We start from the raw sequence: 26,310 nt of genomic DNA on the forward strand, positions 1-26,310 counted from the left end.
TCAATAAAGTGAGTGACATTCAGTTTTCCATGGTAGGGGCCCTTTAAGGACATGGGCCCAGATATGACTTTGGCAAAACCAATAAGCAGAGTCAGTCTGCACTGTTTGTATTTGGTACCTTTTGTGGTGCTGTGGTTGTTAAGGTGCAGTTCCATCTCTGAATCAGCATCTCACCTATTCCCCTTCAGTCTTGTTGTTACACTTGTATTCCACATTATGTTTGAGTTACTGTTTCTTTTCAAGAACACAGAAGGTAAACACATGTGCTACAGTTTACAAACTTGATGCAAATTCCTGAACGCTATACAAATTCAGAAAACACTTTATTCAAAATGACATGTGTGCTATATTTTGGAAATGCGAGGCAACTTCAGAAAACAGTTCCGTTGTGTTGTGACTGAGTTTGCAGCATTTCTGAAGTTGCACTGCATTTTGGAACTGTAGCACACGCGTTTCCATTCTAATGAATTTGCTTTTTTTTAATTTTTGCATTTTCTGCACAATGGGTCTTCACACCCACCGTAGAGCTGGACCTGGATACCTCACTTTTCTTGCCAAATGTATTTATCCAACACTAGTCCAACTCTATATCCTGTAGGTAGTGAGTTCTGCCCCTCCTCAGGTCTCCATGGTAAGACAGAGTAGTATCATCTTGGATATGATGAGTATGTCAGAATTCATGAGATCAGAACTCACTGTAGCCTCTTCCTGGAACCCACCCCCACGCCCCACTTAGTAAAACACACAAAGCCACCAAACAAATACATCATACACCACATGTAAAGGACTGTACCACATATACAATCAACCACAATGAGGTGTGACCTCTGTCACAGGCAGCTGGATACATAAGTGGGTAGTGAACATGAGCTGCATCATATACAGAATGAGGAAAAAATGAGGAAAAAATACCACTAACAGAAACAGTGTGCGTGTGTGTGTGTGTGTGTGTGTGTGTGTGTGTGTGCAGCAGCATGTGCTCAATTGATTGACAAATGAGGAATAAATAACACAAACAGAAATAAACAATTGAGCACATTTCACCCATAGCACCCAGTGCACCCAGATTAGCAATACATATGTGAGGAGGAAGCGGTGCATGCTGGGAATTCTCACATCTGTAAACTGGTAGCCATGACTATGGTGACATCAGAATAACTTAGGAATAAATAAGAAAACAGTCTTTAAACTGGAGTCACTGGAATTTATGCTGCCAGAGTCAGTTAATGATTGACTGATTAAACCATGAAGTTCAGAGCTGAATCTCTGTCACTGATGAGGATTTGGAAACTGTTTGACAGTCTTCATGGGTGAGTGAAAGAAGTAAACATGTCATTCACACACCACTAAGAGGAACAGCACAGCAGAATTTTAAGCACACGGACCCAAAAAGGAAGCATTCGCATATGCATGTCTGTGTGTGTGTGTGTGTGTGTGTGTGTGTTGTTTATGTATTGCTAAAGTGCACCAAGTTTAGCAATACATATGTGAGGAGGAAGAAGTGCATGCTAGGAAACTGTACTGTCTCTATGGTTTTATTTTTTTCTTATTTGTTCATTTTTTATTTGTCAATTTTTCTAAGCCTCTATAAGATAAGAGGAACAACATAGGAGAACTTGAAGCCCAAACACCCAACAAGAAGAGAGAGAGAGTGTGAGTGAGTGTGTGTGTGTGTGTGTGAGAGAGAGAGAGAGAGCAGGGCAGGGGGTGTTTTTGCATCTACAAGTATCACTTTGAATGTACATTCACTGTGTGTGTAAAATTGTCTTTCTCCAAGTCCTTCAGATGTGGGTCTGGCCATCCTGCAGCAGCTGTGCATGTTTGTGTGTGTGTGTGCGCGTGTGTGTATGTGCGTGAGAGAGAGAGTTAGTTATGTATTGTTAAATTGTTAAACAGTGCTACAAGTTTGCTAGGAGGAAGAGGTGCTTGCTGGGAAACTGTACTGTTTTTGTGATATTACAGTTTTTTGCAAGACAGAAAAACGGGGACATGTGACAATAATTGAAACCACTAACTCATGTAGCCCATCTCCTGACCTGTTATACTAAACCAAAAGCACCTTCTCTGATTTACACTCATTCTGTATTTCTAAAACACATTTTTTTTCAATACGCTAAACACAATTCTCTATATTGGACACATCATTCAACAGAAATCTGTGTGTTTCTTATAGAAAACCCTCAAATGCAAATGATACATCCATTTATCAATTAACCAAACCCAGTACTCATAGGTGAAGACAATTATGACTAATTTGTACATGGAGCACTATACTTTTTGTAAAGCCTGAGCACTATAAAGAGGTCACAGGCTCGATGTCTTGGTTGGATATCAATGGAGGTCAATATTGGAAAGAGAGGATGAGGACGAGGAAGAGCAACTATCACAGATGAGCTTTGGGCCACTTTGGTTGACCATATGGTTAAGCATGTGCTGTGTTTCAGGAAAGCTGAGCAGGGGTCCAGCCTAATCTGAGTCACTACACTGTACGGAGTGTCAGGAAGTACTATAGTCAGTGTCGCTGAGCAACATGGGGGCAAACCATATAAATAGGCTAAAACAAACAAACAAACAAACAAACACTGTCTAAAAGTGGGAGACAGCTGTCTGGATGAAACCCGCTGGGAAGTCCTGATAGCTGAGACCTCCTGATTGAAATGGATTTATTCATTACCAGTCCAGCTCTTGAACCCGCAGGTAGTGAGCTCTGCCCCTCCTCTGGTTTCCATGGTAATATAGAGTAGTACTGTCTTGTTTGACTGCTAGCTCAATAAGGGATATGATGGGCATGTCAAAATTCACGAGATCAGAATCCTCTGTAGTCTCTCCCCCAAACCCACCCACACTCGGGAAAACACACAGAGGCACCAAACACATACATCACACACCACATGTAAAGGACTGTACCACATATATACAAGTGAGCACATTTCACATACCACACCATAATAAAAAACAAGTTGTTTTTATAAATGTACAGATTTATAGAGCAAAATTATCCTTGTAAGAGTCACAATACTCTTGTACTCTTCTTGTTTCTCAATTTTGTCAGTCCTACTAATGTCCCTACAATTCCTACCTTATGCTGGTCTTAAGTAACTAATTAGCAATTAGCAAGTAATTAGTTACTCTCTACCGGACCGAACCACAGCGCAGATTTCAGTGCCACTTAACGGGTCAGGTCGATGAAGAATCAAATTTACTTTATTTTTGCTTAACCCAGGTGGCCAAGACATGTTTGGAGTCCATAATTTGCTCCTTTAGAAAAAAAAGCTGCTAACATTGCTAACAAACACTGGAAGCCAACAGCAACGATAGCTAATAGGATTTGTAAATAAGTCAGATATCGAGCTACATGTCCTCAAACCTCATCCAGGTCGCTTCCCGGTGACGTGTTTCTTCACTTGTCTAGTTCACAGTGAGTTATACGACACACCGACTAGTCTGGGAGACATTTATTAACACTTGGATGCGGTTTGACTGGCTTGAGAGAAGTTTGTGGGCATGCATTTACGAAGGCTATATTTGAGCTGCTGTTGACCTCCAGTGTTTGTTAGCAACGTTAGCATTTAACAGCTTTTGTTCTAAACTAAAGAGGCAAAATTTGGACTTCAAACATTTCTTGGTCGATAGACAGAATCTGGGGTAAGTGGTGAGCTGCTGCTCTCTGCTGATCTCAGATATAAATACCTTTGTGTAAATGAATGTATGAGGATGAGAACGCCTGTAACGAAAAGGTAACACTCACCATCAGCAGCGTGGAGCACAAGGAGCAGATAAACACACACCTGCATTCTTACTGAGTTACACACACACTACACAGCTACAGCAGGACTGCTGATACACACCGTACACACTCTTCAATACAGTCTACTGAATGACTTCACAGCTATACTTATAGTGGAGAGGAAGTGTATTCAGATGAAACTCTGACAAACTAACCACAACACACACACACCAAATATAGAGATGCGGTAGGTTTTGTAAGATGTCATGTGGTACGTCCTCTTTCTTCCTTCCTGAGTGATCTATCAGATATTCTCACATTGTCAGTGAGGACGGTCTCATTCTTAGTTAAGTGGCTCCGTCCTTTGTCATAGAGACACGATGTAGAAGCTCAGGGGGTGAGACTCAACATAACCTCCCTCACTGCTGTTTGGTCAGTTCATTTCACTACGACACCCAAAGTACTTCAAAGGCTTATTAATGAAAATAGTGTAACACTTCCTACCTGGAGTGAGGAACAGGTGCTACGGGGTAACCGCGATGCGTGGAGTTAACATGGAGTGACACACACTGGTGTGGGCAATCTGAAAGACTTTTATTCTCTCCTGGACCACATCAAGCCAGATCACACGGCTACCATCACTGTATTTATATGTAAAAGAAACAGTAAAAAGCACCGTACAGCGTTACCAAAGAAAAAGGACTGTTGAGAGGGCGAGCAGAAAGGTGACGGTTCTCCTCTCTCTCTCTCTCTCTCTCTCTCTCTCTCTCTCTCTCTCTCTCTCTCTCTCTCTCTCTCTCTCTCTCTCTCTCTCTCTCTCTCTCTCGCTCTCTCTCTCTCTCTCTCTGTCTGTCTGTTACTCAATCTACATAACCATAAAGCTCCCTCTTAAAGGCGCAGTACAACTTTGTCTGTTACAACAGCATGTGGAATTACAGCAGCCACAGAACTGGCTACCTGAGACTTTCAAAAAGTTTGAACAGATATTTAAAGGAGCATTTAATTTCAGAGCATTATTTTTACCCACAATGCAGTGCATGAAACATAAGTCAGGGTGAATTTTAATTGCACATTTTCATCTTGAGTAGTGTGGTTCAGTTTCAAATTTGATGTGGAATTTGTTTGCAGAAGTAACATGTTTGTTGGCCAAAAAACTGGTCCTCACTCTGTAAGAATGTCACTCCATCACTAGAGATGTGAACTCTACACACACCACAAATGTACTGTTGCTTTCAGCTTCTGCGTGTGGGTTATATAAATCCACCTGATAAAAAGAACTGCCAAATCTTTATCGAATTTATCAACTTTTACAATACGTTTTCAGATCATATCTAAAGCTGCACTATGTAGAATGTATGTTGTCCACTAAACTATCTGACAGAAACCTTGGCCTCACCATTAAGAAACAATGTCATTGTGAGGACTTACTGTGCCCTGGGCCTACATGGCACTGTGTTTACCGTCCCCTCTGCCCTGGTGGCACAATGTTTACCATGCCCTGGGCCCTGGGTGGTGCCGTGTTTACTGTGCACAAACTCAGGCATCTGAATAGAAATAAAGGTTTTGAGTGAGACCTGAATGGGTCTTCATTTGTTTTGACAAAACAATCATAGCAGTCTCTAACACACCAATCAGGGGCGAGGGAGTTATAATATCAGCGGTGTTGGTGATATTTGTCATTGTTTCATACACATATTACTTAAGTCATGGAAAATATGTAATTCTAAAACAGACGTGGTAATGTGACAAATATACATTAACCTCCAAACTCTCTGACTGACCTGTGACTCATTTCTAAATCAGTTTGGAGTTCTTTCAAATCAAAGTTTATTTATATAACGCTTTTTTACAACAGATGTTGTCACAAAACAGCTTTACAAATGTCCAAGTCCAAGCTACCAGTGAGCAAGCGAAGGGCAACAGTTGCTAGACAAATCTCCCAAGAGGAAGAAGTAAGAGGAAGAAACTTTGAGAGTAACCAAGACTCAAAAGGGGGGCCCATCCTCCTTTGGCTGACAATGGTCACCACAATAATAACAATTAAAAAAAAAAAGAATTTAATAAGTGAAAAAATAAGCAATTAATGTCTAGTCCAACTTTCTAGAGGTCCTGTTCTTGTCCCGATGTGTTGTCTTGTATGTTGATTCACTATGATGATCTGATCACAGCAGTTGGTGCAACATCCAGGCCCCTCTGAGTCTGTCAGGGTTCAAAATCAGATTTATCACCTCTGGTTTGGTGTCAGATAAAGTAATAAGAATTACAGTAACACTGCTTCTAAGGCAGTAACTAGAGGAGCCATAATTGTAAAAATACGTATACAGTTCTGGTTTGACCGTTTGAGCAGTGACTGAATCAGAAATCAGACTTCAGAATGCTATAGTGATATTTGTCATTGTTTCATTCAAATATTACTTAAGTCATGAGAACTATGTAATTCTAAAACAGACATGGCAATGTGACAAATGAACATTAACCTCCAAACTCTCTGACTGTGCTGTGACTCCATTTAAAGAATGTTCAATGTATGGTAGCTAGGTCTGACATTGAGGATTTTAGAGAGGATCTAATGTTTTTTAATGTTTGTGCATTTCAGAGTAAGAATTTTAGTTCTTTTTTCAAATGTATTTGATCTTATATGACTTAATGTCTGTACTGGATCTGAAAATCCCCTTGTCCTGTAACAGATAACTTTATTATATATCTCTAGGATAAGGTAAAACCATGCATATTAAAAGTAATATGTTTTAATCCATTTTATTCTTAGATTTAGTGCTTAGATTTTTACCAAGGCCCAATCCCCTCTCATTTTTCCTCCTACCCCTTGTTTTCAAGTGTCATCTTGACCCTTGGGACTGAGTTACAAAGGGTAGTGGTTGAAATCTTCCCCCTTGCTTCTGCATCCATTTTTCAATGATTCACAAAGAATTCTGAGAAATTTCTCATAACACTCAATTTTGAGTGAGACTCTGAATCCCTCAGTTTGGAGGGCCATTTAGCCCTAAGACCTCACCCTAGCCCTCTATCAGACACCCAACCCCTACTCATGAACACCACATATGGAGGGCCACGGCTAAGTGGTAGGGTCAAGGGGTGAAATGTGATTGGGCCCAAGTGAAGGTGTATGAGGCTGTAAAGGAAATGCTACATGCTTGGGTGATTCACATACAGTCAGTAGTATCATGTTCTCCAGGAAAAAATGCTAGAGGCACAGGAACATGGGAAATAATGATGTTTCTGGGAGCCACAATGACTGGATTTAGAACCTTTGTGCTAGCTGAGCTGTTTTTTAAAAAGAAACAAGTGATCTGAGCGAGCTGTTAGTTGTGGTTTTGGTCCTTGTGCTTTTAACCAGCAATTTTTAGTATTAAGTGTAACGGCTCATAGCAAAGGCACAGTCTAATTATAACTGATCACCCAGGCTCTGTTTAACTGGCTTGTCAAATATCTTTCAAATACATAAATAAATAGAATAATACAAATATTTACACTTTATTACACTTTATATTTACACTCTGTTGCTGATTTTATGTATTTATGCTGTGTGATGTTTGCTGTATTTATGTATTTTATGTTTATAAAGTGTCATGGCTACACTATAAGTAGCGTATGCAGATTTTGTCCATCAGTAGACTGGTTGTGTTACATGGCTGCTTTAACGGTAAGTTGTCAACAAGGAGGCTTTTTTAGCTTTCTGGTGGTTTCTCAAGCCTCCTCTTTCTTCCCCCACAGACACCCCCACACTGAAACCACAACATGCATGTCCAGTTCACAGAGGCACCAGGGGCCCTGTGGGCTCTGTGAAACTACACAATGAAAAAACAGACCTCAGGTGTACTCAGGACTCACAAGACCCCACATTACTGTAGTGACATCCTTGTGGACTTCAGTGAAGTACTGCAGAGAGAGTTCTGGACTGATCTCTGGAGTCAGTGTGTGTCCACAGTGGTAGTGGAGTTCTGGGTGTAGAGTTGTCAGTGTGTGCTGGGAGCTCAGTGGTGTTTCCATAGTGACAATGCTGCTGAGTTTGTGTCTTCTCTTCACTGAAGGTAAGTGTCAAATTCTCTTTTAATGCTGAATTGCATTAAATTGTATATTTATTTGTTAATATAAAAATGTTATTTAAGCAAGCTGACTTTTTTTGGGTAGAATTGGAAAAATGTTTTGCTCACCAAATAATTATTAAATATTTCTGCATATCTTATGATTCCATCTTATGAAGTCTGTGTACTTTTTAATATAGTTAAAATATAATTGTCCTATATTTTCTGGTATACGTTTCTATAGGCTACACTGTAGTAAAGAGTAGAAGACAATTACATGTTATTGCTTTAGTACGTCTTTGTCTCCATGTGCTTTTGTATGTTTTCGTTTGTAGCTCCTCCCCTGCTCTGCTCTGACGTGTCTCATGTGAGTTTTGTCTCTTACCCCTCCCAGTAATTGTTCCCAGATATTCCCTGTTTGTCTCCTGCTGTATAAATACCCTAATGCTAATGTTTGCAGTCATGGTCAGTGTATGACCCTACTTTCATGTAAATACTTGTGTCATGAAATAACTCAGCTCAGTGAATACATCAGATATAACATACAGGCTCCACTTTTACAGCAGTGTTCTTAATCTATTAGTGGTGTGAGAAAAATATGGTTTGTGGACTAAATTGTGGTAGAAAAGTATTTGATATGTGTATGGCATCTTAATGTGAATATGTGCAGTTTTTAAAATCAGTAAACATTTTGCTCTCAAAACACCTTATGAACCCCCCAGAAGAATGAGGAGACTGTTCTGGTCTGAGAGCTCAGGATGTCTGACGTCTGCTGTGGTTTCATTTCTCACAGTTCCAACCAGTGGGCAGTGGATACCAGATCAGAATCTAAAGCCCATTTTAGACCAGAAGTGACAACCGTGCTGCTTCGACACCTCTGCAGCTGAGCTGTGGTCACACACAAGCTCAGTTTCCTTCTAGTCTATTTCTTGCCTTATGCCATGACAGGCTTATCAGTGGTTTCTAGCTAGAAATAGTACAAAATACTACATTTATTCGGTAAAGTGTAGTTTATTAATCAAAACAGCACAACTCTGACTGCTGGGTCTATTTTAATGTGAAATTGGGATAAAGCATGATGTTTTAAACACAAACTAAAACTAGGACTAGGCTCCAGTGTGTTCTCAATGGCAGGTCCAGTTTGAATTTAATTTAGTACAAAACAGGTTTAGTATGAGTAGGACTGGTATGGTTACTGATAATTTGGGTAATATTGTGTACTGTGAGGAGAGATGTCAGTACTTCACTGAGAAAAGGGACTGCTCATGTACTACCCAAACCATGTCCATGTTCAAAGGCTGATTGATAGAGTTTATCAAAGTTCAAATAGCTTCTTATTGTGAGTAATGCAGGTTTTTGTTGTTTGTTTTTGACTCATTCAGTAAATCCAGAAATGCATATTACTCACAAAAAATCTTAAAGAACTTTTCTGCATAAGCAATGGTCCACAACAAATTATTGTGATGTGGAAGCTGAAAAAGCAAACAAAAAGCAGGTCCTCTCACTATCTATAAATTCTTGAATGTGTGTATATGTGTGTGTGGGTGTGGGTATGTGTGTGTGTGTGTGTGTGTGTGTGTGTGTTTGCATGCTTATAGTCTCTGGAGACATAAAGCAGACAGCATTCTGTAGTGACAGTGCATAATAGTTCAACATATATTTGCCAATAAAACAAATTTGATGCAATGAATAAAATATTAAGTACACAGGACATCATAAGATAGTGCAAACATAAAATATATCAAGCAATGAAAAAGTAATGCAAAAATGTGTATATGCGCAAGCTTTGAGGTGATTAACTCTATAAACTGCATTTTAAAACTATAAACTTAGAAAGAGGAGTTTGAGAATAAGAGTGAGGGGATAATATATCTGTTTGTTTCTCTCCTCTACATCAGACTCCACCCCCTTTGCTTTATAATGAGCATGTGTGTCTCCTATATGGTTTCACAGATGCAGCATCATGGTCAGTGTGGGGTTGTGGGATACATCACAAAGGAAGAAACAACCAGAGTCCTCACAGGTCAAAGGACATGATGGCACTGTGTGTGGTTTTGTATGTCTCTGTAAAGCTGGTGATGTGAACTTGAAAAGAAACATAAGAGCTCTGGCCAAGTTCATTTGTTCCCAGTTCCTCTCTGCTGGGTGGACATTAGGGTCTGGAGTACTGAAGTAATGCTGTGAGAGTTCTGGATTCAGTGTGTGTCCACAGTGGTAGTGGAGATCTTGGTGTAGAGTTGTCAGTGTGTGCTGGGAAGTCAGTGGTGTTTTCATAGAGACAAGGATGCTCAGTTTGTGTTTTCTCTTTACTGTACTTCCTCTCACTAAAGGTGAGTGTGAAATTTTCTCTTAATGCTGAGTGACATGAAACTGTACATATATGTGATAATCTAAAAATGTTATTAAAGTGAGTTGAATCATTCAAGATTTATTTGGCCAAATTAGAATCATAACCTGGCTGGTCTTAGAATGAAAAAATATGATTAAATGGTCCAGAATGCAAACAGACTATATCTTTGCATGAAGTAAAGTTTATTAACCAAAAATAAATCAAAAAGTCAAAAGATGTTATTTCAGAAAATGAAAAGACAGGTTAGGGAAAATGAAGGGAAAAAGAAATACAAAATAAATTGGTAAAAAGAGCTGGGAAAAGTTAAAGAGTAGGGCTAATTTTGTTGGAGCGCCTGGCACAGGACAAGGTGCTTTTTATAGCTTTTTATATCGTCTGAAGAAGATGCGTACTCTCTTCAACTTCTTGCATTCTGAGCCTTTATATTTGAAATAAAAGTAGAATTTTTAAACTGGTGTCCATGGAGTGGATGTATGTAAACTCTGATTATTGATGTGGTGCTTTGATGCTACTCACCAGCTGGGGTGTTCTCCACTTTGACTGCCTCTGTAATAGATTCCCCTACTCCACCCAGATCCTCTCTTACATCTACAGATGTTGTTTTTTTCCCCAAAAAATCAATAAAAATGCAATTACATAACAAAGTACAGGAACATATTTAAAGTGAGCAAACATCATGTCCTACTGTGTGTTCTTAATGTAAAGCTAGATTTATGCAAGAAAGTACATCTGCACCTTCTACATGTACACTGTGGTCCAAAGAGCAAATCTCTCCCGTTGACTCTATGATCATAATGTGTTCAGCAGTTATGCTCCGGATGGTACGAACCTCCTTACAGTCCTCCTGTTTCTTGAGTGAGAAATGAGAAATAATCAGTGATGAATTGTAAAGGAAATGAATCATCCATTGACCCCACCTGGGCAGTGGAAACTCCACTAATGGACAGCATATTTTGGATTGCCATCTGTACAAGTCAGGAAAATGTGAAGGCAAAATAAATAAAACCGTGGATGCAGTAAAAAAGATGTAGACACTTACACTTTCTCCCAGATTGGCACAGTAATGTTGCTTAAACCAAGCAATGGGAGCAGGGTCTCTATGACTCTTCTGGCTTCTGGTAATAATATTAATAATGAAGTTGTCCCTTGGCATCTAGAAAGGGCAGAAGAAAGCTCTACTGCACTGAATGATAATAAAGCTGTTTAGTTTCTTTTAAAAAGTTGAAACAGTTTGCATGTGTTTTTGGATATTTAAAAAAACCCTTTAATTTTTAAGAATTAAAGATTTAGTCCTAAGAAGTAATTAAATTTGAAATGAAAATTAGGCTTTGATTACAACACAGTTTTCTACAAAACAAGGCTTATTTTACATGCATTTGTGCACAGGATTACCTTTGTACCCCAGTTTCATATCTCTATATGGAAATGAGAAATCAAAGCCTGTAGACTTTATATATTTATATACAGTTATTATGTAACCGAACAAATGGCCACCCGTAGCTCAATTTCTTCTACAAATGTTAATAAATGTGAAACAAAGGTTGTCTGTTGTGCGACAGTGCATAATGGCCACACTCGTGGTCTTACAGAGGTTTTTCTAAAACAAGCCCATAAGTCACTTTCCCTTGTCTCAGTCAACGTATTTCATCTAATGGAGTTCGGTTACCCGAATATTTTCAGCTACGTCCCCTTTTATTTATCAAGGTTTCCTTTTGTTAGTTCATTCTCTACTCACTTATTTCGCATTTTAAAATATTTGTGCGGTCCGTTCAATTAAACAGCTGTGAGGGCCCGAGTGCCGCAGGTCCCACAAACTCCCTTGACGTAGACAGACGTTTATTAGAAGAACACGAATAACGAACACAGTGGCGCTCACACGAAACAGGCAAGATGAACATGAGCAACGTTGAACACACAAACATAAAGTGTACCACGTACGTGAACATTAGCGAGAACACAGACCGACAGGGATACACACACCAACCGGGGTTTAAACACACACAGACATTAGGAGAATAACCCGGTGCAGGTGTGTGTGACTACATAGTCGTGGTTTCACACAAGACCATGAACTCCCACTGCAGGCGGCGGGCCGTACCACGTGACTAGTGGGGCGGGGAGCTCACTATCAGCCCACTAATTAGTTCTCCGTTCAGTCAAAAGTTCTCTATCATTAAAATGTGTGTTCTCATTTTAAATTCGCATATTGGCTACATGTTTATAATACGATTCCTTTTTCAAATATTTAGTATCTGCCTTTGTAGATAAAACTAAATTCTACTTACGTTTTGTTTTCGTTCCTCAGTACCTCTTATGCGTGAAGAATTGTTTGTAGTCTCTGTTGATGTTTTGTCTAAAATGATCGTCATCGGCAAATCCACTCAGTAAACTGATCTGGGTTCAGAAATAGAATGACACAAATTCTGACATAATCGAGCGCTAAATTCTGTTCAGTGGTTGTTTAGAACAATGAAAAAAGTGCAGCTGAAATGACATTATAGTCTCATATCAGAAATCACACTATCACATTTTAAAATAATTTCCCCCTCTTTATGCCATCATTTTGTTATCAGGCTCAGATTAAAAAATCTAAATAAATAAAGTAAATATAACCTATACATGTAAACTATATATTAATTAATTAGTAATCATTCCACATAGGTACAATTCACTCACTCTGTATTCGTTATAATCCAAAGTCATTTGAACACTCATTAAGGATCAAAATGCAACCTAAACAACAACTATAATAATAAATTCTTAAGAAATTATACAATTTTAACTGAAAATTAGGCTTATTAATCACAGTACAATGTTCAACAAAACGGCTTATCTTTACTCTGGTGTTTCAGTACTAAGGCTACGCAGTTATGCAAACACTTTCTTGCATAATATATGCTTATATTATGAAATTGAGAAACTAGACAAACAGAATTAAATGCTCCATTCATTACTGATTCAAATGGTTTATTATTTTTTAAAAATATATTTTTAAAAAGTGCAGGATTGTAGCCCCAAAATAACCTGCACATGGTTTTACAGGGGCTATTCCAATATGTGTTTTATAACACAACGTTTTGATCACATCTTCACAAAGGTTAATTACTGCTGAAAAGAAATAAGGTTAGCATACATTTTTTAATTTTCTTATAGCCTATAAAGAACACCCAACCAAACAACCTAGCTACAAAGAGACAAGGATAAAAACGTCATTACATGTATTATATAGGCATACAGATTTGAAATTAATGTGGCAAATGCAGTGGACAGGATCTAGTCTAGAATTCATCATCTGTTGAAGCATCTGTGGTGACATCCTCATATGGGTCTTCAATGTCTTCATGAGTCGCACCATAACCTGCCTCCTTTAGGTGGTGTGTTTCTTTCACAGCTACCAGGTCTGTCTTCAGCTCTTCAAGCTTTGGTAATACAACACTGTGCAGGCCACAGTAAGCTTGAGTAGAAATTCCTGAAGGGTAGTTTAAAAAAAAAAAAAATCAAACTGGGTAATAAAAGCACCATGAAAAAATACCACAACACAATCTACAATCTAACAACCAAACATCACACCCCCTCAAAAATAAACACAATCACATTCTGAATGCAAGATTATATATAATCAGGTCATAAACACAACATGAATAATTAACTGATCATATTAATAGGGCTTTGAAAAGTAGGATCCAGTGTAGAGTCACGTATGAATGCTGGGAAACAAAGTATCTATCAGTATGGCCCTTTGTAGGAAAGATGATCTGTAAAACAGTTCAAGAACATATATGTAAGGCAGGCTTGAACCCAGCTCAGCTAAGTGATAACACCAATAGCCTATTGGGTGAGCAGCCACGCTCTAACAAAGATGGCCCCTGTCCAAAACAGTTAGGTCTTGAATCAGGTAAAACAAAAGGAAAAAAACTAAACACCATGCCAAGCATGGAAAAAGGGAGAACAAAGGACGTAACGGGAAGATATGGCAAGCCCGATGCACTGAGGAAAACCAAACTAAAATTTCCCAAACAAGACCAGAAAACAGGGAACAACTTGAATGGGTAAGGGAAGCCTTGGGAGAGAGACAGACTCGAGAGGGAAAACTGGAGAGGGGAGGTGTAAAAACACAAACACCCTCACAGATAAGAAGTGAGGTGTAGCAGGAAGGCTCACGGATCTCAATACCTGAAGTTACCAGCTAAGAGCTTGGCTCAAACAACCAGCTCTGAATGACTGGGTCATCGGGCTTTTATTAGGTCTAACCCAACTGTTGGGTGTTAAACCTGATTAGTGGTGTGGTTGACTTGAGGCCTCCCTCTGGTGGCCGGAGGGGCCTTGGCCTGGTGCCAACCCTTACTATATGAAGTGAACTGCATTAACAAACAAAGCTCAAATTGTTGCCTAAATGGAGCAACCAAATTACTCAGTTATAACTATCATTGTTATAAGGATAGTGAATGTCATTAGAACAATGCTAAAAATCATATCATATTAATGTAAATATTTATTAATCTAACAAGCAAATGTGGTGGAGTCTGACAGTAAGGTGTGTTTCTACAGGTTGCGTATTGGAACACAACAGGGAGACAAAACACATCACTGCACACACAGGAGACTCAGTACTGCTACCCTGCAGCTGCATAGATTTGCTTGCCAAACCTGAGAGTTTCACCTGGAAGAAATACCACCCAAAAAGAAAAACATGGGATGTGATCTCCAGTGAGAGTGAACAGTACAGAAACAGAGTTCAGCTAGGTACTGCTCACGCTCCAGGAAATCTCTCTCTACTCATATCACACCTGACAGATGAAGATGAGGGAGATTACGATTGTATGCATAAGGAATATGAACAACTATACATCAAACTCACTTTTAAAGGTAAGTAACTTAGGTCCATATTCTTAGTGCATTGATAATCTCATAAATAAACTGAACTTTAGCAAACTAGTGTTACATTATACCTGTAGCACCTGTTACACCTAAAGAGCACTCTTAGACCATCAAAGGCTGATATACTGGACATAGTATGAATGCTACAGGTCACTTGGGTAGTGTTTTCTCACTGATGTGGCTTGGTGTGATGGGACAGGTAAGGCCAGATGCTCGCGGATGTAGAGAGAAATTTATTTTGTTCCAACTTTGTGATGGGTGAACAGGCCAGGGTCAAAACAAGGAAAGGCAAGGCAGGGGTAATCCAAATCATACAGGTAAACAGTCCGAGTCCAACAACCAAAGAGCAATAACAAACCAAGCAAACTATACAAACGGGGTAGGAAAAAATCAGTAGTCTGGAGAGCAAAAAACACAGTCGAAACACGGGAAAGCAATCAAGGAAATAACGCTCAGTATGCACAGTCGAAACTAGTGGCAATACCTCAGAATGCTGGTGAGGTCTAAAGAGGTGGGAAGTAGAAAACAGGTGCTGTCAATATTCTGGTGATGAGGATCTGAATTAATGTGTATGATTGGATGAGTCCTTGACCTTGCGACGAATGGCATGTTGGGTGTTGTAGTGTGCTTGGAGTTCGGTCGACGTTACACTTGGTAGGTGTTTGTTTGGAAAAGGACAGCTAAAACAAGTCCAGGGTAAATATACATTTCATCCATTTTTATAGGGGTGTATTTGTGGTTAAAGTGGTCTTGTACTTTAAAAATACTTGACTGGGATTTATATTATGACTTAATCTTCTGGAAACAATCCATAATGTCACTGACCCTCATTTTGTCTTTCATGTTATTTCTAAAGTGTATAGTTGGACTATGACAGTATCAATAAACTGCCAGTGTAAAATTGTTTCCCAGCCACACTACATCTTATACACCCAAAGTGACAGAAATGTCATGTTTTTGATTCATTGCTTAGTACTAGATGTGTTCCGTTGTCCAAATAACTTTTTTATCTATTTTACCTCATAATGACATTTTTCTTAAAGAGTTATGCGTCCTAACTATGACCATCCACAAACAGTAAGTAGGAACTGTGTGAACTGAAACCTCAAACTACTGTGGTTGGGGAAACACTGTTTTGCACTGGCATTTTGATATCATAGTCAGCACATGTCAACATTTATGAAAAATACAAATTTGATGTAAAATGTATTACTTCACAAAATGACAGATATCCACTGTTTTTGACTTAGCATCTTGTACTAGATGTGCTCCCAGTTGTCCAAATACATATGTTTTACCTCAAAATTGTTATGTTTTATTAACTTTCAAGTCCAAAATCATGTGTCCTAAGGAAGTACCAGCATCAAACTATTTCTCAGTCACACTAGTTTGACTAAAGGCTTTATAACAAAATGACAGAAGTGATCTGTTTTTGACTCATCTCACCCAATATTAGATGTATTTCCAATTGTCCAAAGACATGTTTTACCTGAAAATTGCATTTTTCTTCATGTGTCCTGACTATGACAGTCAATAAAGTGATAGTGCAAAACTGTATTTCCCAACCACAGAAGTCTAATTACAGGCTATACAACCACATTGACAGCTTTTTGGTCAACATACAAAACAAATTTAAAATATATATTTTAAATACTTCTAATACTTCATTGGGAATTTTATTTTGACATAATTTGATTTGTTTTGTGGCCGTATCACAATGCTCAAGAGGGATAATTCCATTGCATTAGTGCTAACTCTATAATATAACACCATTACTTGGAAAGTCAACACTTCATTATAAAAATTAGTTTTTAAATAAACTTTTAAACATGCGCTGATGAGCTTGTTCACCTGCCCCCCCCCCTCAGGTACAATCACGTCTACTAGTGTCACGAATGTAAACCATCCTGAATGTTCCTATACACATTTATAATGGGTCAGTACTGTAGCCAAACTTGCAAACACAAGTAGTACTAAAGCAGTACACCATCTTATGTTAACAAACACATGTTCCTCTCCAGGGATCTCAACAACAGAATTTACATCAAGATTTGATGGCAAAACAAGTGCAAAGGCTCCAGCTGACGCTTCCACTACTGACAGTGCAAAGACTCTGACTGACGGTAACATGCATTTACTGCATATCCACATGGTCTCCTAATATCTTAAAAAGCAATTAAAATGCATGCTGTGTAAAAACACAAACACTAATACGCACAGAAATACACATAACATTTGCATAACGTTTGCCTTCAGATGTCCAAAACCCTGCTGGTGATCTATTATATATTCTCATGACTACTGCTGTGGGAGCTGTCCTCCTCCTGCTGCTGGGTCTCGTGGGGGTCTTGTGCTGGAGATACAAAGGTACACACACACACACACACACACACACACACACACACACACACACACACACACACACACACACACACACACACACACACACATGCATGCATACAAGTTGTGGGTCACACTGTCTGGTTTTCTAATGTAGTCCAGAGACATGGACAAACGAGGCTAAGAAAGGGGCAAACAGAAGAGAAGAGAGAGCAGGAGACACAGGTGAATGCTCACATACCATCCACTGTAACATAAGAAAAACAACCTCCGCATCATTACTGGCACACGTCCTTCAAGGTCAAATCTTCCATGGTGTGTGTGTGTGTGTGTGTGTGTGTGTTTTTACAGGATTGTTCTGCTGTTCTTTGTTCACCTGTTCAAGTGAGTGCTATTTTGTATCTGAATAGTGGGGGGGGGGGGGGTTCAGATGATACAACACAATTAGTACAATACCGTTCAAATAACGGATCACATACATCACGTACAGCACTTTTTAAATTTATTTATTTTTTTTTATAAGGAAAACCATCTTTGGGAAACAGGTTGTGAAGTTCAGGTTTTGTTGAAGCAGTAACAAATACCTGAGCAGAGGGTTTTATACAGATAGTGTGTGGGGTCCATGGTGAGTTTTTGATACAAAGCAGCTCTTGATGAATGTTTTTGATGATGGCTGTTGTGATCTCCAGTTTGAAATCAGTGGAGATGGTGGTGTGTAGGAAGCTCAGACTCCACATCACTTACTGTACTGAGTTACAAAGGGAGATGGACAGATGTCTTATTTCAGAAATGTATCATTCATCTCTACTGCTTTTTGCATGTTGACCTCCAAGTTGTTTTCAGTGCACCACAAAGCCAGACGAGCCACTTGACTCCACTAGCAGTCAGTGTTGCTAACGAGTCCTGTTAGGGTCATTTGCTTGATGATAGCTGGAGATGCACTTGTTGGTGTAGCAGGAGAAGAGGAGGACTGAGAGTGTCCAGCCTTGAGGAACCCCAGTGCTGATGGATAGGGGCTCTGACAGATAAGGTTCCAGGCACACAAGCTACCTTCTATCTCACAGGTAGTTGAAAATGCCCTGACAGACGTAGGGTTCCACTCTCAGTTGTGTTGAAAGCTGAGCTGAAGTCTACAAACATGACTCTGTCATAGGATCCTAGAAGGTCCAGATGAGTACAGACATAGTGTTGATTGTGACTGGGCATAGTGTAGATTGCTCTGTAAAACTATATCAGTCCAAGGAGGTGGGAGTGATGGACTTGACGTAAAACAGAACCAGCTTCTCAAAGCATTTCTTGACTACTGATGTTAAAGCTTCTGACCTGTAGGTATTAAGGCGGGTTATATTGTCCCTCTTTAGACAAGGATTATTTACCATTAAATTCTACATGTGTTTCACTTCACCTCTGTCCTTATGGAGCACAGCTCTTATCACTGCATTCATATGAAAACGGGTCTTCTGGACATGTACCAGTGATTTCACACCACATATAGCATATTGTTGTTGCCCTTTGCATGATGGTCATAGGTGCATAAAGGTTATTGGTGCATTTGAATTGTGCATTTGTGTGCATGTATAGACTCCTATATACAGTATTTTTGTGAAAGTGTACTTTAGTGTTCACACAAGTTTGCTAATTTTCCATTTCTGTGTTTCTACAGGAAGATTCGAGTGTCCTATACGCAACTGTAAATCGAAAAGCGAAATGCAAAACAGCACAAGAACAGGTGTGCATCATACTGAATGTGTGTTTTGTAAACATGTGTGTTATGTAACAATTGTTAATGTGTTATTCCTACAGGATGATATCACTTACTCCACTGTAATACACAGTCAGAAAACCAAACCAGCATCCACTCCAATGGATAATGCAGATTAAACAGAATATGCCAGCATCAAATTAAATTCAAATTAAGCACACACTCTCACACACACACACACACACACACACACACACACACACACACACACACACACACAAACACACACAAACAAATGCAATCAAGCAAATGGACAAAAAATAAACATACAAAAACATATATGGTAGCCAGTAAATAGCAAGTATTTTATTTGTTTCTTCACTGTAAATGCCTCATTAGGGGTTAATCTGCTGAAAGATGATTTGAATACTTCTGTGAATTATTAGCTTTTTTGCATGTAATTTATTAGTAGTAGTGCTTTTGGCTTTAATGAAATAAAAAATGATGTGTAAATGTTCACGGTACGGCCCCTCCTCCCAGACGTCTTTTTCTGTGTGTGTCGCCCTGTGTTTCACACCTGCTCCTCATTTTGTGTCATCACTGTGCGTGAGTAATTTGTGTCATTTCTGTGCGTGAGTATAACTCTCATGTTTAGTAGTGTATGTTGTTATTGATTGACCATGTATTAGCCTATGTGCTACATTGTCTGTTGTCTGGTGTTAATAAACGTAACTTTTGTCGGCTCATTCGTGCGTCCTGCCTAGCCTCCGTCGTTACATAAATGTGCATATCATTTTATGTCAAGTGCTTTATTGTTGACTGTAGCCATTACTTCACTGTGAGAATTTATTTCTGTTTTAAAAATAAAGAGCAAAAGCCAGATGAGTGTGGTTTCTATTTTTACCTGCTTAAAATGACACATTACACCTTTATAGAGGTGAGGCACTAAAATGAGTTTAGACTGTGTACTGAGTTACCAGTCTATATGTACACCTGCTCCATAGGTATGACTGTAGAATTAGTTTAGGCTATAAGACATGACACTGTTTCATGGGTTTCTAAATCTCTGAAAGTGTAGGTGGGATGTTTTTCATCAAATTACCTAAATTATTGCAAATTCCATTAGCATTAAAATGTCTTGCCACTGGAAATGACAAATTCTTAATTCTGATGGTCCAAAGGTGTTCAACAAAACAATCAGCAAACATTCTCTTGGTTCCTCCAATATACAGATGAATACATCTCTTGCAAAAGATAAAATAGACCACTCCTGGAGTAATGCATGAGGAGGAATAGGTGATAAAAACGGATCCTTTTATTTTAGTTATTATATTGTCTTTGTTAATAAGGTTTTATGAAGCACATCTAGAGCAGGCTACAGTACCAGTTATTATTATTATTATTATTATTATTATTATTATTATTATTATTATTATTATTATTATTCAACGGGTCATTTACCTGTCTTTAAGGGCATGCCTGTTTGTTAGTTTATTATTGATTATACACACACACACACACACACACACATATATATATATATATATATATATACAGAGAAATTTCAGACAGCGACCCTTCATAAGCTGTGTAAGCAAAGTGCTTAAGAAGTTGTATATTTTTCTATAGATATCCACTCGACATCTTTAACTACAGTACCTTGCAGCTGCTTCCCAAGAATCTTCAAGTGCACAAGTGCTTCAAGTTTCCAGAATGAATGTATTTAGAAGTATCTAGATAACACTTCCCCTTTGGTCAAACACACATCACTTATGAAAAGCAAGACAATGTAATTTGGTACAGCACCTTTCATCCACAATAGCAATTCAAAGTGCTTTGCACAAATATATAGTAGCAACAAAGAAAAAAAACATTAAAATAATATGAAAGATGCTAATAAAAAGGACACCATGTACACAAGGTACAGGATGGCAACACTGTCAGTGAAACGATAGATAGATAGATAGATAGATAGATAGATAGATAGATAGATAGATAGATAGATAGATAGATAGATAGATAGATAGATAGATAGATAGATAGATAGATAGATAGACTTTGACAATAGAATTTGGCAAGAGCTGATTACATGTGACTGTGATGCATCACTTTAAGTAGTGTGTTAAGCCGTCCAAAATGAGCTAAACTTTAAAAATACATGATGCAATCTGGTTTATGAGAATACATTAGAATTATTTGGTTCAGTTAACCAACTGCCATCAAATCTATTGGTAATCTTGCTGGTATTTAATTATGTTTATCAGGGATATTTTGTACATAGGCTTGTCCTAATTCTACAAATTGGAGTCAGTTTCCCAACAGAGTCATGCAATAACATAAAACAGCAGAGTGCCACTTTAAATACTCCTAACAATATAATGCTGTACATTGAAACTGAACCTAAATTAGTCAATGATGTGTTTATGTACTACTGTGGTTAAAGCAAAACTCTCTCATTAGTTGCATAAATTAATGTGTTTCTGCAGGCTACACACTGGACAGCACAAGGGAGATCAAATATATCATTGCTTACACAGGAGATTTAGTACTGCTGCCCTGTTCCTGCACTGACCTACACACAAAATCTGAGTTTCACCTTGAAGAAACACAACACTAAGAGAAACACATGGGACATGATCTCCAGTGAAAGTGAACAGTACAGAAACAGAGTTCAGCTGGGTACTGCTCACTCTCCAGGAAATCTCTCTCTCCTCATATCACACCTGACTGAAGGGGATGGGGGAGTGTAAAGGTGTTATCTTAAAAGGAGAGAATATAAAGACACCGTACTCACCATTAAATCTCTATCAAGCACAGTGATACTGTCATCATTAGACTGAACCCACAACTTTTGACTGTTCCAGACCTTCTGTGTTAAACTGTGTTTAGAGCAGTACTATAAGCAGATGTTACTCAAATGCACCATTTGTTGTAATGAATGCCGTTAGGGTTGCAAGCAGTCAGCACTGAGGTAGTAGATGACAATTTTAATTTTAGATTAAAACTGCAGCTATGAACTTACTTGAGCCGTTAACACACGTAATACATAAAACTCTCTCTGAACAAGCTTCTCTCACTTCTCCATTCTGAGAGTGTAGGGATCACTGCAGAAAATCACTCCAGATGAAGCATCTGGGTCAAAGCATTTAGGTGGTGTCATTTTGCTTTTTAATTGAAATCGAAAACATACCCCAAACTAGCACGGCCTCCTGTTGGGTCTACATGAGCTTATGGAGGGTGTCTGTGGTGGTTCAGTCTGCAGTCTGGCAGGGAACGTGTAGATGGAGAACGTCACTGCTTACTCGGTCCTGCAGCCCTGCTCTTGACTCGGTCCTGCTGCCCTGCTCCTGCACTGACCCACACACCAGACCTGAGAGGTTACACTGTGCCAGGCACAGTTCAACCAGAAACAGGTGGAGTGAGAGTGAACAGTACAGAAACAGAATTCACCTGTACTGCACACTCTCTAAGAAATCTCTCTCTACTCATATCACACCTGACTGAGGAGGATGGCGGGCTGTACTTATGCAATCATAAAGGAGCTCAAAACAGATACATCAGGCTCAATGTACAATGTAAAACATATATCAGTGGGCTTGTATGTTTAAAAATGCCCATAAAAAGTATAACTTTTTAAACATAGCATAGCTTTTAAATAATGACTAGAGATAATGTGTGCAATATGGCTCAGGGCCAACTGTCTCCTAAATGAGTAAAAGGATTATTTCATCTTCATTTTCAACATTCAGAGTTGTCTTTGCGCTGCACCACCCCTCACTCCTCAGTGTTGTTACAGTCTCTCCTCAGACTCTGCCCTACATCCCTCTTTGCTTTGGTCACCGTGATCTTCCACCACATCATCGTGGCTGTGGTCTACTGTACCAAGAGGACCAAAGCTACAAACAACATAAACAAGCTGTTGTAGTATCACCATGCCTCCTGAAATTAAGAATTTATCATCCATTTTACCTCAGCATCAGTTCCTGCCACACTGATGGAGATGGAACAGACAACAGACATTAACAGGCCCACTACAGACCTACACACTTTCTCAATGTACCGTCTATGGACCTAAATACTTGATCAGAAGGACAGCCAAAGAGCTACACAACTGATCCTATCTGGGTAACCCTTTATTTGGATTGTCTGAATTTAGACATTCAACAGACCATCTCTAGACTATTGACTGTTCAAAGTTATGAATATCTTATTAACCAATTCTCAACAACATGTGAGTAGAGGCTTATCTATCTTTCAGCATGTCTTATATTTCACCAATAGAGTGCATGTTCCTTATCAACTAAAAGCAAGGAATTATAGTATAGATAGGATAGGTGAATAGATGTTGCAAATAACCATCAAAATATCTCTAGAGATTGTCTAGCCTGCACTGTATAGATGAACAACTGTTCAATTAATTTTTATTGAAATTTAAAGTTCAGTTACACTACAGTGCATATAAATGAGACATTGCAGTTTCTGAGGAGTATTATATTTATTAAAATTTTTACCTTCTCCAGTAAAGTACTGTTTTGATAGTTCCTCTTTTTTATATAAACTGTTTATACACTATTTTTAAACATGTATTAATCATTGTTAGATTAATAGTCCATCAAAATGAAATTCTCTTTTAGTCCTCCAGATGGAATTGTTTCTCCATGGTGAGGCCAAGGTTTCTGACAGAGTGTAGAGGACAACATAGTCACCTGGAACATACTGCCTCTTTAAATTTATTCAGACAATTCAGTCTGTCTTTGTAGACATTTCGTTAGTAGTCTATAGACTTATATACTTATAACTTAGCCAGTTTAGCTTTCATTTTAACACTCGATGCACTGCTTCTGGTGTGAAATGGGCTTAAGGCCTACTTTGTTGTAAAAATGTCTTTATTAGATCAACTTGTTGCAAGTTCAGATGTAACACTTTGCAGATGTAAGTTCAGAGGTAATACTTTTAAAGTCTCTTAGCTCTTCAGAAAATCCTCCCGTACCTCCCAGCAAAGGTCAAAGTGCATTTGGTTCAATTTATCTGAAGAAATGTTTTACTTATCATAATAAACATAAGCAATCTTACCTGTGGACTTCAAGGACTTTTCCTAATGAATAGTGTTTCTCGTCATTTCTTGTCATTGCATGTACAGGTAGAATGAGATGAGTGCAACACTTTTTTCTCTCAGTTACTCAGAGACTCTTTGGACTAGACCAACCACTTCTTTACATATAAAGCTTACATCTGTCTTCTAATTAGTCATGCCATTTAAAAATGATTACACATGACATCCACTTATTTAGTTGAATAGAAGAAGTCAGATGTTGCAACTGACCTCAATCCTGGGGACGGTCTCAGCACAGATCAGGGATGGTTGCAGCATGTTACATATACATTATTTTTACTTTTGCTTTTTGCCTCTTAATTAAATCTTAATTAAATTAAAACTAGAAACAGACTTCCTGGCCCAAGAGTTCAAAGTGTCATGCCCAGCAAGGTTGCTTTAAACCTGAGCACACTTCAGACCGTTTCAATCTGTAAATCTTTCCAGACCCAAGAGGTCACAGAATCATAGCCAGCAAAGTAGCTCTGGGCCTGGGCACACTTCAAGCAGTTTGACCCTTTAAATAAAACTAGAAACAGACTTCCTGGCCCAAGAGGTCACACAGTCAAGCCCAGCAAGGTTGCTTTAAACCTGGGCACACTTCAGACCGTTTCACTCTTTAAATCATTCAAAGCACCACATTTCAAGGCCCAAGAGGTCACAGAATCATGCCCAGCAAAGTAGCTCTGGGCCTGGGCAGACCATGCAGTTTGACCCTTTAAATAAAACTAGAAACAGACTTCCAGGCCCAAGATGTCATACGGTCATGTCCAGCAAAGTAGCGCTGGGCCTTGGCACACTTCACGCAGTTTGACCCTTTAAATAATACTACAACCAGACTTCCAGGCCCAAGAGGTTTCACAGTCATGCCCAGCAAAGTACGTTTAAACCTAGGAACAAATCAGACCCTTTCTGTCATTCAAAGCAATGGGCCTGCAACTCACAACTACATGCACAGTGAAGCGTACCCTCACCCAGCCACACTACGCCACCTTGCCCCTCCTGGAACAACCACACCTTCAGGGCACCACACGGCAATCTGTCATGCCCAGCAAACTGCAACCTCACCCAGCCAGGCCACACACCATCTCCCATTGTACCGTCCAGGGACGCACCCCTCCACAAACCTGGCGAACACGCACGCACGCACACTCGCAAGCACACACGCGCACGCACGCACACGTGCACACACACGCACGCACACACTCGCACACACTCGTAGCGTGAAAACGGTGGGTCCGATCCGCGTACCACTCAAAGGTGATAACAGGGGAGATGCAGCCCTTTCCAAAGAGCCATGAAGAGACTTTCTACTCCCAAGGAGCCCAGAGATATTAACCGATAAACCGTTACGCTCCAGATGGATGAGCGTGAAGCGCATGCGCAGTTGCAACGAATTGGAGGAGAAAGTTTATTAAACAAACACGCTGACTTTGAACATTCACATCTAGGTTGGGCCAGGTCCAAATGGCCTGCAACTCGGTGCGCATCACCTCCATGACTGTCCCTAATGAACGCCACCTGCCACGCGTTCGTCCCGTCCCTGGCGGCTTTAAAACATTGTAGCGTGAGAACGGCGGGTCCGATCCATGTGCCAGTCAAATTCGATTACAGGGGAGATGCAGCCCTTTCCAAAGAGCCATGAACAGACTTTCTACTCCCAAGGAGCCCAGAGATATTAAGCCGCAAAGACGTCCGGCATGCGCCTTTTCTCCGCCGCCCGCAACGTTGAAAAAATCGTAGCGTAAGAACGGTGGGTCCGATTTGGATGGCGCTAGCACCGCCTGAAAGCTGAGATCCAGAGCTTTCCAACCAGCCCACGTGCATCTCTCTTCTCCAAAGTAGTGGAGAGATATGAAAGATTAAAAGGGGAAAAGAATAAAATCCGCGTCGGTTTTAAATTCGCAGGCTACCTGCGTTGAAGGCAACGAAAACGAGTATGTGACGGAAAGGCTTCCATACCCAATGGGTCCAGCCCTCGTTCCCAGTTGGTAGCTCAAAGGCCGTGCATATTCGATGCCGCATGGCCCCTGGGGCTCATGTTTTCAAGGGTCGAAGGGCGCCTGTGCTGATGACCAGCGACCTAGCTCCGTGCCCGGGCACAATTCCGACACTTTGACCCCCTTCAAGTGAATGGATAGATGGAAAGAAACATACTTCCAGGCCCACCGTGTCACA

At 39.6% G+C, this 26,310-nt stretch overlaps 1 long non-coding RNA gene across 1 annotated transcript; it reads right to left on the reverse strand.

Annotated features, from left to right (window-relative positions):
* Nucleotides 1–10,641: 10,641 nt before the first annotated feature.
* Nucleotides 10,642–11,304, reverse strand: LOC145660438 (uncharacterized). The gene is made up of 3 exons (XR_014126806.1): nt 11,160–11,304; nt 10,856–10,970; nt 10,642–10,708 (listed from the first exon to the last, which is right to left on the reverse strand). It is a non-coding gene; the product is annotated as an uncharacterized LOC145660438 (long non-coding RNA).
* Between the last annotated feature and the right edge of the window lie 15,006 nt (nt 11,305–26,310).

The sequence above is a fragment of the Electrophorus electricus genome, chromosome 2, assembly GCF_041902795.1.
Source record: "Electrophorus electricus isolate QZ-2024a chromosome 2, ASM4190279v1, whole genome shotgun sequence".
Classification (NCBI taxonomy): domain Eukaryota; kingdom Metazoa; phylum Chordata; class Actinopteri; order Gymnotiformes; family Gymnotidae; genus Electrophorus; species Electrophorus electricus.